The 14,684-nt window shown below is 41.6% G+C and overlaps 1 protein-coding gene across 5 annotated transcripts in view; it reads right to left on the bottom strand.

Annotated features, from left to right (window-relative positions):
• Nucleotides 1-14,684, bottom strand: part of PTPRM (protein tyrosine phosphatase receptor type M) — a 929,698-nt gene that overhangs the window by 712,640 nt on the left and 202,374 nt on the right. The gene's annotated exons all lie outside the window — the stretch shown is intronic.

The following is a 14,684-nucleotide window of genomic DNA, read 5'->3' as shown; positions in this document are numbered from 1 at the left end:
CAGCCGCGATGGCTGCCGGCTGAACGTTCATCCGACAGACATCTAATGTATATGGCCGGCGTAAGACTCTGTCCATACCTGCCTTTCTTAATTTTATTGTTCATCAGGAGTGATGCATCTGACATGCAAGGCCCAGCACTGACTGTTAGGTGGTCTGTGTGGCTTCCATTGTTCTGTCCGGCATTTTACCATAGTTTACCATGCTCCACTGTTTTGTCTTATATTTTTGTCTGGATCTGTGACACAGGCTCTAAGCAGACAGATGTGAACACAACCCAAGCTTCACAATTCCCTCTATAGTAACTTTTTTGTTAAAGAAATTAAACAGAATTATTGCCAACATTTGCTCATTAGGGACTGTAGATCAAGGTAACTATAGAGAACTTTCATCCTTTAATTTAGAGTAGATAGTAAAAAAAAAATTGATTTTGTTTCCAGAACAGATGGGTTGGACATGCTTTATTTATTTTTAAATAAATGATAAACCTGCTCTGAAATGCTATGATTATAATTGTAAATTGAATTAAAACCGTCTCAACTCTGGAAAATGGCTTTACACTACACTAACCAAATAATGGAGGCTAAGGACGAGTACACGTGTAATGGAGCCACATTAAGCGCTGTATTTACAGGTAGTTGGATCTTTGGGAAGGTGCTATAAACTTTACAATGAATGATTGTTAGCACTTCTGTTATATGTGGACCCTGCAGACAATACTTGGTTTATATTAGGGCTCTTATTATATAAAGGGTTATATGACAGATATTTATTCCCTGTTATTTAGATAGCTTGTAGATTCTATCTCTACCATTATTTTTTGTACATACAGTATATTCACTAGGGATTCACAATAATGTGTCTTTGGAAGAAAAGAGGAAACCATTGCAAGCCAAGGTAGAAGACAGAGAGACTATGCACACCATAAGGAAAATGGATAACCCTTTGCTATTTTATGCCGCCCCTGTCTTTTTTTTAAAGTAGGTGTAGCTTAGTGTTAACAAGTAGCATGAGACAACAGATTTACCCTAATTTACACAATAAATTGGAGTGAATTATGGAAAAAAAGTCTGTACCAGACCGCAACTGGTGAATACAATATAAACAGCCTGAGATGTACAATGTTATCATGAAGCATACTTTTCTTAAATGTGGTGTTACATGCTACAATTTAAAGGGGTTGTCCTGTTTCAAATATTTCTACTCCATAATCCAAGGGATGAAGAAAAACAAACCATGGCAGGGCCGGACTGGCCATTTGGCAATTCTGCCAAATGCCAGAAAGGCCTGTCTGGTCATGGGCTGCCTTGTCTGCTATGTTGTTAACAGAATCAGTGTTCTCAAGACACCCATAATGTTAAGAGTTGTAACGGAGCACAAAGTCGCTGACTCCGTCACTTACTTAATCTGTGTTCTATGTGTTGTTGTGCACAAGATATGGCTATATGAGGTTTTAGGACAGGGGTTATATTAGTTTAGAAAAAAAAATCTGCTTCTTTCTCCACCTATGAAACACTTTCCCCCCTGCCTACTGAACTCATCAAACACTCTGAAAAACAACTCAAATCTGTCTTGGTCAAGGAAGGAAGGTTTCTCAGCACAGTGAGGCGTCAGGTTACATCTCCTATTGTACCTTTATGGAGAGGGAAGGGGGAAAGGACACCTGAGGAACAGGGTGTGATAACTAGCAAAGGCTGACAGTATAGTCAGACCAATGGTGCTAAATAATGTCCTACATGCTGCTGCTACTTCTGAACATATACTAGACAGTGAAAGAAGCAGGTTTCTGTGTGCTCAATATAAAACACATTATGGTGGCTAGTCTCCAGCCTATGGTTCACAAAGACTGAAAATTATAGAGTCTGCAAAGGGTAAAACTGATGAAAATGTAGGATACAAGTGGTATAATAGCCAGAAATGTTATTTTTCTGGGACACACACTGAAAAGTTACCTAAAATGACAGGTATGCTTTGGATCAAACTTTTTGTTAAAAGTTATCCTTCCCTTTGCACAGTGTTTTTGTAAGTCCTTTACAATATCTGCACGTAGGACATTACAATTATTGTGATCTCCATACAGCTCTCTCGGTACAGGTACACCACGGGAGATATGTAGAATCATATAATGACAGAGGATTCTTCCTCTAAGCTCACATTGGCTCTGAAATGACACTTTCCAAACTATAAATAAAATATAGAAATGCAATTTTCCAGCAGATGAAGGTTAAGAGTGTCTAAGAAGAGATGAAATGCGACCAAAGAGCGGTTCACAAGTTGACTGCTGATTTGTGACGAAGCTTCTCGGTAAAACAAATGGCAGTGAAAAAGTTTATATGCCTTTAGAAAAAAAGTTCAAAGAAACACAGACTGTGATTACGATGAAACAAAGAAGGGTATTTGTGTGCAGAACGGGGTATGGCATCGGTACATGTCCTAAGTGTTGATTCTCAATCAGTCGGCTGAATGAAAATCATATTTCCCTGTTGGTGTTTCTGAACATCAAGCTGAATCAATCTATAATTGCATGAGGTCATTGAAATGAAATGGAATTGACATTTTCTTTGCAATGAGAAAACACAAGGAAGCCAAGATTGTGGAATTAATTATGGCTCAGTGAATGTAGCAACTCGCATTATTAGTAAATGGTGGAATAACTTTATTGAAGATATTATATGTCCCTTTTGGGAAAATAGAGAAACAATGTGACACACACGTAAATACATATAGGCGCTCTTATCTGTAGGACAATAAAAAAGCAGCTTGCGCTGGTACGAGGCCACTGACCGGTCAATCAGAGAGAGGACGGTGCTGCTAGGTAGGAGATATAGTGAGAGGCTCAGAACCTACAAGTATGTTGCTACGCAGTGTCGGACTGGGGAGCCAATGGCCCACCAGTAACTGACTCCAGGACCGCACTTTTCAGCTACATGCAAATGTGACATTATCCTCAATCACATATGTAACAATGAACAGGGTAGATAGTTAAGAATACAATGTCGCCTTTGTCTGTACATAGTGTTTCACGAATATAGTGCTCAAACAAGAGGGTGCTGGCCCACTCTTGCACAGGGGCCCACCGGAGGATTCTACTGTTTTCCTGTGGGCCAGTCCAAGCCTGTTGTTATGCCCCAATGCACTTCCAGACAACATCAAAACACCATTTGTTGTTGCCAGAACAGAGCTTTGGGACCACAATGAAGAACTTGCTCTTTTCCAGGGATACACAATCATATTGATGGTTTGGATGGAGTGTTTGTTCACATGCTGTACATTTGCCGTGGGAACAGGCAGTGTTTTACAGTATCAGCAGAGTGAATGAGACTTCTGAAATCTCACACATGACGCTTATTTTTGCCTTGTAGATTTGAACGATCAAAGCATTTTTCAACTCTGCAGCATATCAATTCTTTCACCGTTTTTCCATCATATTTCATACACTCAAATGAACGTGAAAAATGCAAGTAACAACGCTTTAAAAACATGCACAAAAATTAATAAAAACCTGCAGATTTTAAACAGCATTTCTCCCACAAACAGAAAAGTCAGCTGCAAATACTCAACAGGTGCACATACTCTAAAACTACAGTTAGGTTCATATATATTTGGACAGAGACAACATTTTCCTAATTTTGGTTCTAGACATTACCACAATGAATTTTAAACAAAACAATTCAGATGCAGTTGAAGTTCAGACTTTCAGCTTTCATTTGAGGGTATCCACATTAAAATTGGATGAAGGGTTTAGGAGTTTCAGCTTCTTAACATGTGCCACCCTGTTTTTAAAGGGACCAAAAATAATTGGACAGATTAAATAATTGTAAATAAAATGTTCATTTCTAGTACTTGGTTGAAAACCCTTTGTTGGCAATGACTGCCTGAAGTCTTGAACTCATGCACATCACCAGACGCTGTGTTTCCTCCTTTTTGATGCTATGCCAGGCCTTCACTGCGGTGGTTTTCGGTTGCTGTTTGTTTGTGGGCCTTTCTGTCTGAAGTTTAGTCTTTAACAAGTGAAATGCATGCTCAATTGGGTTGAGGACAGGTGACTGACTTGGCCATTCAGGAATATTCCACTTCTTTGCTTTAATAAACTCCTGGGCTGCTTTGGCTTGATGTTTTGGGTCATTGTCCATCTGTAGTATGAAACGACGACCAATCAGTTTGGCTGCATTTGGCTGGATCTGAGCACACAGTATGGCTCTGAATACCTCAGAATTCATTTGGCTGCTTCTGTCCTGTGTCACATCGCCAATAAACACTAGTGACCCAGTGCCACTGGCAGCCATGCATGCCCAAGCCATCACACTGCCTCCGCCGTGTTTTACAGATGATGTGGTATGCTTTGGATCATGAGCTGTACCTCGCCTTCGTCATACTTTTCTCTTTCCATCATTCTGGTAGAGGTTGATCTTGGTTTCATCTGTTCAAAGAATGTTCTTCCAGAACTGTGCTGGCTTTTTTAGATTTTTTTTTAGCAAAGTCCAGTCTAGCCTTTTGATTCTTGATGCTTATGAGTGGCTTGCACCGTGCAGTGAACCCTCTGTATTTACTTTCATGCAGTCTTCTCTTTATGGTAGATTTGGATATTGATACGCCTACCTCCTGGAGAGTGTTGTTCACTTGGTTGGCTGTTGTGAAGGGGTTTCTCTTCACCATGGAGATTATTCTGCGATCATCCACCACTGTTGTCGTCCGTGGCCGCCCTGGTCTTTTTGCATTGATGAGTTCACCAGTGCTTTCTTTCTTTCTCAGGATGTACCAAACTGTAGATTTTGCCACTCCTAATGTTGTAGCAATTTCTCGGATGGGTTTTTTCTGTTTTTGCAGCTTAAGGATGGCTTGTTTCACCTGCATGGAGAGCTCCTTTGACCGCTTGTTTCCTTCACAGCAAAACCTTCCAAATGCAAGCACCACCACACCTCAAATCAACTCCAGGCCTTTTTTTCTGTTTAATTGAGAATGACATAACGAAGGGATTGCCCACACCTGTCCATGAAATAGCCTTGGAGTCAATTGTCCAATTACTTTTGGTCCCTTTAAAAACAGGGTGGCACATGTTAAGGAGCTGAAACTCCTAAACCCTTCATTCAATTTTAATGTGGATACCCTCAAATGAAAGCTGAAAGTCTGAACTTCAACTGCATCTGAATTGTTTTGTTTAAAATTCACTGTGGTAATGTCTAGAACCAAAATTAGAAAAATGTTGTCTCTGTCCAAATATATATGGACCTAACTGTATATTCACACATGGAGTCAATAAAAATGTAGTGGCCAAAGCAAAGCCTTTAAAGGCAAGCTGACCTAATCAATTAGGCCTCATTCACACATCAGTGATTTTTTTTTTTGTGGTCATCAACAAAGCTATCATTGTAATCAGTATAACGACGCCAACCTAACACTGTCTGAAGGTTACTGTGCACAATCCTGATGACAGGTTCCCTTTAAAATATGTCATTAGTATCTGAGCAGGTGAGGTCCAGCACCTGGCACTCCGGCTAATCAGCTGCTATCGCCGGCCGGCCAGAAATACTCACTTGTGGAGCTGACCCTCTTCCGATAGTGAAAAATAAAATGCAAAGAGAGGCGCAATGAGTGTACCTGTGTTTAAATTAATTCCCTAACTGAATGGACAGGGTGCTCACTTTGCAGGGTTGTGCCACCCTTGCACAACCATGGTGTGAACGTGAATGGTAGTTGGGGAGCGTGTCGTCGCAACCCAGAAGGGCACTGTACGTGGCTGTCGGCAACCTCCGCTCTCCTGGTCAGTCCATCTCTCACCGGCTTCCGGATGTGAAGTTGAGACCGATCCCAGCCGTAAGTGAACACCCAGGATCCCAGAGCTTCCCAGCACCGCCCAGCAAATGCAGCTTCTCCCACAAGCAACTGCCCTCCAAGCTGCTCCTGCCGCTGATCCTCAGAGAGGAAAATTCAATGTGAAGCAACATAGACGGTGGTAGGTGAGGAGTCTCAAGGGAGACCGCGCGTGTACCCCTTGAGACTCCTCACCTACCACCGTCTATTTTGGTAACAATTACCGGTTCTATTGCTGTCTTACATTTTGAGTAGGGTAGCAATCACCACTATATAATGGCTATAGAGGGTGAGGGTTTGAGAGATTTTTTCTCAATGGTTTTTGCATCTTCCTCGTAAGGCCCGTCTGTATAATATATGTAATGGTCATAATGAGGATGCTATATCACCATTTGGTGCTATATGTTCATAGTGATACCCTTTACCCACTATTATAGCGGCTTTTTGACAACATGTTCATGCTATATTATTGTCTCATGCAGCGTTTATGTATATACACATATATATTTGTTTACATCTATTTATTGGCCATATATATAGATGTGTATATATTATGCTATTAGGACTGGTTGATTAAGGAATAAATATAGTGAGTATTGAGGGTATTATGAGATAGTGTCCCTATTGTACATTCATTTTGGTGAGGATAGTTCAATGTCCTTGTTGGACTATATTATTTTTATGCTTTAGGGAGGTCTGCCGTGTTTTCCATGGTGCGTGGATTAATTTTATGCACTTTCAAGCACTGTTTTGTCTAGGATCTGTTTATATGTCCTAATAAAGATATATTCTTTTATATCGGATCTGTGGTCGTTTATGAGTGGTCTTCCACTCCCCCCCTTTTTCACTACCACTGATTAGCAGATCACTGTCACTATATAAGGTACACAGAAAGGAGTGGTGTGACATTCTGAGCTCTGCTATATGCTACATCTAAATCCTCTGACTGTATCACAACTGCTGTGCCCAGTAAACTAAGTGATACATTGCTTTGATCAGAATCATTTTTCTTATGTTATGCTGCTCTCAGATGAAGTATCAAATCTGGTGTCAGATTCCCTTTAAATGATAATAATACAACTGATACATAATAGCACAAGCATTGGTGTGCTAACATTTAAAGAAGAAAGTTACAGATGAGCAGCTAGAGAGAGGCAACACATAATCCTCTTGGTACATAAAAGAGGATTGGGGTTTTGGTTAAGATTAATAACAAACTGAAGTTGTTCGTAGGATCCAGACTGAAGATTTCAATTATCTATTCTTCGGTACTCTGCAGTGACTGCAATCTGATTGCTCTGCTTTACGTAATCTCCACACTTGACATTTGTATCATACTCCATTATGTTCTTTGCTGTTTTAATAAATGTATTGTAGATTTAAACAAGATGAGCTGACGAACCCACTGAAGCCTCTGCAAGTTCTCGGGCCACAAGTTGAGAGTCACGAGTGCATATGAAGAGACAGCTAAGTGCTGTCTACCCTGCCGAAGCTCACACAAATGTGATTAGAACAAATATCTGTGCGAGTCTTTGACATCCAGTCACATATTCATTGGTGTGATTTTCTGGAGAGAACTACAAGTGTTAAATAAATGACACCTGTTCTCAATGTCTCAAATTCTGAGCAAAAGATGCCGGAGTGCAAAATACAACGAGGAAAATAAGTATTTGATGCACTGCCGATTTTGTAAGTTTGCCACCTACAAGGAATGGAAGGTCTGTAATTTTTATTGTAGGTACACTTCAACTGTGAGAGACAGAATCTAAAAAAACAGAAAATCACATTGTATGATTTTTACATAATTAAACTGCATTTTATTGCATGAAATAACAATCTGATCACCTACTAACCAGCCAGAATTCTGACTCTCACAGACCTGTTTGAGAAGGAAAATCTACATGGGTAAAAAATGGAACGATCACAGTATCTGAGCAACCTGCGGTGTAAATGGGCCGCCCTACTCCATGGGGCCTCCCTATACTACTTAGCCCATATGCAGCTTAATCTGCTCCAGAGGCGATATGTCCGCCACTGCCCAAAACGCTAAGGGCCCCGTTACATTTAGCGATGCACCAGCGATCCCGACCACGATATGACCCGGTCAGGATCGCTGGTGCATCGCTAAATGGTTGCTAGTGAGCTGCCAAACAGAAGAATCTCAGCAGCGACGCAGCAGCGGTCGTTACTTACCTGTCAGACGCGGCCATGAAGAAGTCCTCCCGCCCGCGTCCACGCGTCGCTCATCGGCGGCAGAAGGAAGCCCAGAAGGAAGCCGCCGCCGAGTATCGACCCAGGACGTTCTCGCGCGATCAGCGATAGACAGCGGGGGAGCCGGTTGGAGGTAAGTATCACACGTAGCGATATCACTAGCAATATCCCTGCTGCTTCACAAAATCGGTGACGCTTTAGTGATATTGCTAGCGATATTGCTATGTGTAAAGCCCCCTTTAATATATGTGTTTAAAAATTATGTTTACCGTCCCTTCCTGCAGTCAGCAAACTAGTGCTGTCAAACAATGCTACTGTGTGGTGGGAGCATGACCACAGCAGTGGGATTGACACCCCAGCGTGTGCAGGGTGAAAGAGGCGAGGGCCGACATTGTTTTAAAAAACATACTTATAGCTTGTGTTTTGTCATTATGAATGTCATGGAGCCAATGAGTTTGGTGAAAGTGTTTAAAGGTGATGTCCAGTGAAAAAAAAGCTGTCTCCAATACACAGGATAGGTGATAACTTGTTGATTAGTGGGGTCTGACCACTCAGAGCTGCACCTACTGGCAGAACCTTTGTCCCCACTAGAGTTAAGCAGCAGTGAGCATTTGCAAAGGGTGCTCCATTCATTTCCTATGGCACTGCCGAGAGCTGTACTTGGCTATTTCCGGCAGCCCCATGGAGAATGATTGGAGCGGCATCCGGGCATCCAACATGTGGTGCCATTTTGCAATGGGGACAAAAAATTCTCCGTCAAGAATAGAAAATGGTCACAGTGGTGGGACATCTATGGATCAGCAAGTTATCACCGATCTGGCCACCGGTGATAACGTGTGTGAAGAATACGGGGGCTATAATTTCTTGCCAATCAACTATGATGTCCAGGTAAAGATTATAGTACTCTTACAAATGTGAAGCTTAGACAGGAAACCATTCTCAGTAGATGGCCTAGCCAAATTCACGCCTCCAGCAAATAGCTTGGACCAAGCCATTCCTGACAAGATGGATACCTATAGAGCGTGTAAAGCTAACTGATTAAAGAATTCCCCTAGCCAGACAGGCGCCATAATTTCATAAGAGGTTATGGAGTTATAGACATATAGTACACCCTAGCTGTATACTGGTTACATTTTCGAGATCTCGGGAACGTTCTAGCACCCAGGGGTAGTGAGATACTTATAACAGTTCGTACAAGCCAGGTAGCATAGTCATGTTTGGCCTCCAAGTGTAACGGGGGCTCGTCCGGATCCGATGGCATCAAAACCACCGCCCTATGACCTGCCATAGAGAAATTATGATCCATCATAGGTTTTGGAGTTTCAGCTTCCAGAGCAAGTGGGAGGGAGACTAAGACAATCCGGGGAGAGGGGGGTAGTGCATGTGCAACGATGTGGGCCCTCTTCTCTTCCAAGGGAGGTGGAAGAAACTGGAAACAGCTGGTCCCCACACCTTCCATGTGATTGCCATCATCCAACAGCCGAACAATAAGCCGGAAACTGACTTTTGTATTATCTGCATATACTTTTGTACTACCACCTGTATCTGGATATCTGACCATTCTATATGTATAACTATTGTGTATATAGCACATTAGCTATTGTGCCCTTAAGGCAATTAAATGTATAATTTAACTGTAGGCTTCTCATTTATCTCGATCCATGAATCCACACGTCCGTGTTCTTGGTTTTAATTTTCCATGCTACGGGGGCTGGTTTCTGGCATGATATAATCCCGTTAATGAACAGAGCTTATATCTAACAAGGAATTGGTGGCAGTCCTACTGGACTGACTAGGCACTGTTTCACTTGGACTAGTGAAAGGGGCCTGTCAGGGTTGTCAGCGAGTGTGGTGCCACATCAGCGACTGTGTGGGCCACATTCTCTTCCCCATGCCTCCAGGGGCCGATGTGAAGAGGAGTAAAACTGTGCCAATCTGACCTTATATGGAAGAACTTGCTACTTTGCTTGTCCCATAGAGGAGGTTTAATTGCAGATGGCATTTCTGCTTCAATGAAACGGAGAGAGACACAGCTATTGGAAACTAAAAATTTTCTGGCAGCTGTTTATGTGGACCCGAGTCATCGTATACTGCTTGATGTTCAACATCTTACTAAAGGAAAAGAAGCTCTGACTGAGGTAGCAGTTAGGATGAGTGGCCTACAGGAGGACTGCCAGGCGCAAGAGGACTTGGGTCCTGACAGTGCTTACTGCTGCCATATCTCCATCCTCATCAGATGAGGAGTGTGACTTTGACAAGTATTTGTATGACATGGAGCAGGCAAAGCATTGCCGCAAGGAAAAAGATTTCACTCTGTCTCCTATAGCAAGCAGATTGACCATATTTCAGCAACTTGTTTCACTTGCTCTCAAAGAAATAGAAAAATTCAACCGTTCATCAAAACTGACTGTGCATGAGGCAATTCCTTTATACCCGGAAATTGTTAGAGATGTTGCCCATGTGGTTAAGGCTTTGCTTCCAACCCAAGTTACTGTAGAGAGGTTGTTCTCTAGCCTTAAAATTATTAGGTCAGATTTGAGGTCATCTATGAAGTAGGATCTGATGGAGGCAATTCTATTTCTTAGAACAAATTCATAGACTGCACAAATGTTATTTAGTATGTTTTTGTTGAAAACTGTTTTTTTGTCACTTACATAGTTTATTACATAGTGTTATATATATATATATATATATATATATATATATATGCACACACAATATATATATGTAATCAACATTACATAGTGTATTACATATTTACCATTTATTACAGCTTTTTGTGTTCTAAAGTTGTATTCCAATAAATAAATATTATGTTCTATCTAAATATCTTAATTATTGTATCATAAAAATTATTAAATGTCTGATGTTCACATTGTACTACAATAAATTTTTCACTTAAATATAAGCAATATATGTGGAAGTTGGAATCGTGGAGTTTGAGTCTTTGTAAGGGAAATTGAGGAGTCGGAGTCGCAGGTTTGACTTACCGACTCCACAGCCCTGGTGCTTACCGTTCTTCACAAATACTGAATATGGGGGTTGTGAAATAAGAAAACCCTTCATTATGAATATGTTAAGACACTCATTTAAACTACCTTTGTTCCCCCGCAACTGAGGATAATCTTCCACAGCAGAACTTTCGTGCACTGTAAAACACTTTGCTGTTTATGTAATTTTCTGATGCATTTTGTAGGCGGATATTTATAGCATAGTGGGCAAAACTATTGAAATGTTCCAACGTAATTTTCCAATCCTCAAAGGGCTGTAAATTATGAAAAGCGTTCAATAATGCACAGCAATTTGTGTTCTAACATGACTGGAAATCTCTTTCTTAAATTGAAAGTTCACTGTGAAAGATTGTGATCAGAAATCAACTTTTGTGTTTCTATTAACTGAAAGGGTTCCTTTACAAATTAGGCTGAGTTCACACGTGGCCTTTTTTTCACGTTTCCGCGGCAGTTTTAACCGCACGATTTTGCTGCGAAAACGCAAAAAATAAGCATCCCATGCATTCCTATGGGATTCCGCAATGCTTGCTAATGCTGCGGTTTTTACCACGGCGGAATCGCATTGCGGTAAAAAACGCAGCATGCTCATTAATTTTGCGGAATCGCGGCGATCTCGCACCCATAGGAATGCATTGTTCTGCTTACTTTCCGCATGTGGCTGTGCACACCATGCGAAAAGTAAGCAGAACATTTGCGGATGGTACCCACGGTCCGGAGGAGAGGAAAATGTCCTCCCGGCTTTGGGTACCATATCCATGTAAAAAATAGAATTTAAAATAAAAAATATTGTTATTCTCACCTTCCGACGTCCCGCACAGCCTTCCCGCCTCTCTCCACGCTCCCGGTCCCAGTAAGCCTTTGCGAGCGATGACGTCCGTTCTCGCGGGATCATGAAGTCTCACGGTCATTTGCGCGACGTCATCGCGAATGACCACAAGACGCTGCGATCCCGCGAGAACAGACGTCATCGCGTTAATTGTCGCAAAGGATTACTGGGACCGGAGGCGTGGAGAGAGGCGGGAAGGCTGCGCGGGATGTTGGAAGGTGAGAATAACAATATTTTTTTTATTATTTTTTTACATTCTATCTTTTACTATTGATGTCGCATAGGCGGCCTCAATAGTAAAAAGTTGGTCACACTCGTCAAACACTATGTTTGACGAGTGTGACCAACCTGTCAATCAGTTCTCCAAGCGATGCTCCAGATCGCTTGGAAAACGCTAGCAATTCTGCAAGCTAATTACGCTTGCAAAATGCTAGTTTTTCGGCGCGAAAATAGCGGGAATTTAAAATGTGATTTTCCCGCGGAATGGAATTCCGGAATTCTCGCGGTAATTTCCGCGAGAGTTCCGCTACATGTGAACCCAGCCTTAGTATGAACTGGGTTTTAATCAATTAATTCTATCTATTTATGTTGCTGTTTATTTTTAACCAAATGCAACAGATTCTTTTCTTCTTTGGATTCACAAAAACAAAGTTCAAGCGCAAAATATGGACTAAGGCTATGGACTCAGTTATTTTTCACATCTATATATTTTTGGGACTAGAGGTGCATAGGCATATATATTTAATTGCTGCAATTGCATAGAGATATATATACATACAGTGGGTACAGAAAGTATTCAGACCCCTTTAAATTTTTCACTCTTTGTTTCATTGCAGCCATTTGGTAAAGTCAAAAAAGTTCATTTTTTTCTCATTAATTTACACTCTGCACCCCATCTTGACTGAAAAAAAACAGAAATGTAGACATTTTTGCGAATTTGTTAAAAAAGAAAAACTGAAATATCACATGGTCATAAGTATTCACACTCTTTGCTGAGACACTCATATTTAAGTCACATGCTGTCAATTTCCTTGTGATCCTCCTTGAGATGGTTCTACACCTTCATTGGAGTCCAGCTGTGTTTAATTAAACTGATAGGACTTGATTTGTACAGGCACACACCTGTCTATGTAAGACCTCACAGCTCACAGTGCATGTCAGACCAAATGAGAATCATGAAGTCAAAGGAACTGGCCAAGGAGCTTAGAGACAGAATGGTGGCAAGGCACAGATCTGGCCAAGGTTACAAAAGAATTTCTGAAGTACTCAAGGTTCCTACTAGCACAGTGGTCTCCATAATCCGTAAATGGAAGAAGCTTGGGACCACCAGAAGTCTTCCTAGACCTGGTCATCCAGCCAAACTGAGCAATTGAGGGAGAAGAGCCTTGGTGAGAGAGGTAAAGAAGAACCCCTAGATCACTGTGGCAGAGCTCCACAAATGTAGTAGGGAGATGGGAGAAAGTTCCACAAAGTCAACTATCACTGCATCTCTCCACCAGTTGAGCCTTTATGGCAGAGTGGCCCAATGGAAACCTTTCCTCAGTGCAAGACATATGAAAGCCCGCATAGAGTTTGCTAAAAAAACACATGAAGGACTCCCAGACTATGAGAAATAAGATTCTCTGGTCTGATGAAACGAAGATAGAACTTTTTGGTGATAATTCTAAGTGGTATGTGTGGAGGAAACAAGGCAATCCTCATCACCTGCCCAAAATATAATCCCAACAGTGAAACATGGCGGTGGCAGCATCATGCTTTGGGGGCGTTTTTCAGCTTCAGGGACAGGACAACTGGTTGCAATTGAAGAAAACACGAATGCAGCCAAGTAAAGAGATATCCTGGATGAAAACCTCTTCCAGAGTGCTCTGTACCTCAGACTCGGCCAAAGGTTCACCTTCCAACAAGACAATGGCCCTAAGCACAAAGTTAAAATAACAAAGGAGTGGCTTCAGAAAAACTCTGTGACCATTCATGACTGGCCCAGCCAGAACCCTGACCTAAACACAATTGAGCATCTCTGGAGAGACCTGAAAATGGCTGTCCACCAACGGTCAGCATCCAACCTATATACAGTGGGTACGGAAAGTATTCAGACCCCTTTAAATTTTTCACACTTTGTTTCATTGCAGCCATTTGGTAAATTCAAAAAAGTTCATTTTTTCTCATTAATGTACACTCTGCACTCCAACTTGACTGAAAAACAACAGAAATGCAGAAATGCTTGCAAAATTATTAAAAAATAAACACTGTAATATCATATGGTCATAATTATTCAGACCCTTTGCTCAGTATTGACTAGAAGCACCCTTTTGAGCTAGTACAGCCATGAGTGTTCTTGGGAATGATGCAACAAGTTTTTCCACACCTGGATTTGGGGATTCTCTGCCATTTTTCCTTGTAGACCCTCTCCAATTCCATCAGGTTGGATGCTGACCGTTGGTGGACAGCCATTTTCAAGTCTCTCCAGAGATACTCAATTGGGTTTCGGTCAGGGCTCTGGCTGGGCAGAAATCATCACTTTTTCTTGTATCTCATTGATAGAGCCTAGAGCAGTGTCCCCTGAAAGTTGAGTGATTTGTAAGGGAGAGATTAAGGTTTTTGCACAGCTTGTCTATGCAAAACAAAGGGAGATATGACTGTTAGAATTCTGGCAGAACGGATGAAAAAGGCCAGTACAAGTCTATGTATCTGTGAAAAATACGTATAGCACACTTTTTGTTTGGAGCAGTGGGTCACAGGAGGCTGGAGCTGGCGGCTGCGTCTAACTCCTGTTCCCGCTGCTAAAGAGAAATGAATATTCACTGCATTCCACGTCCATGGGCGTGGA

The sequence above is a fragment of the Dendrobates tinctorius genome, unplaced genomic scaffold (assembly GCF_039654945.1).
Source record: "Dendrobates tinctorius isolate UK_male_01 unplaced genomic scaffold, ASM3965494v1 ptg000171l, whole genome shotgun sequence".
Classification (NCBI taxonomy): domain Eukaryota; kingdom Metazoa; phylum Chordata; class Amphibia; order Anura; family Dendrobatidae; genus Dendrobates; species Dendrobates tinctorius.
Note: the sequence above shows the minus strand (reverse complement) of the source record. Positions and strands in the feature narration are given on the sequence as shown.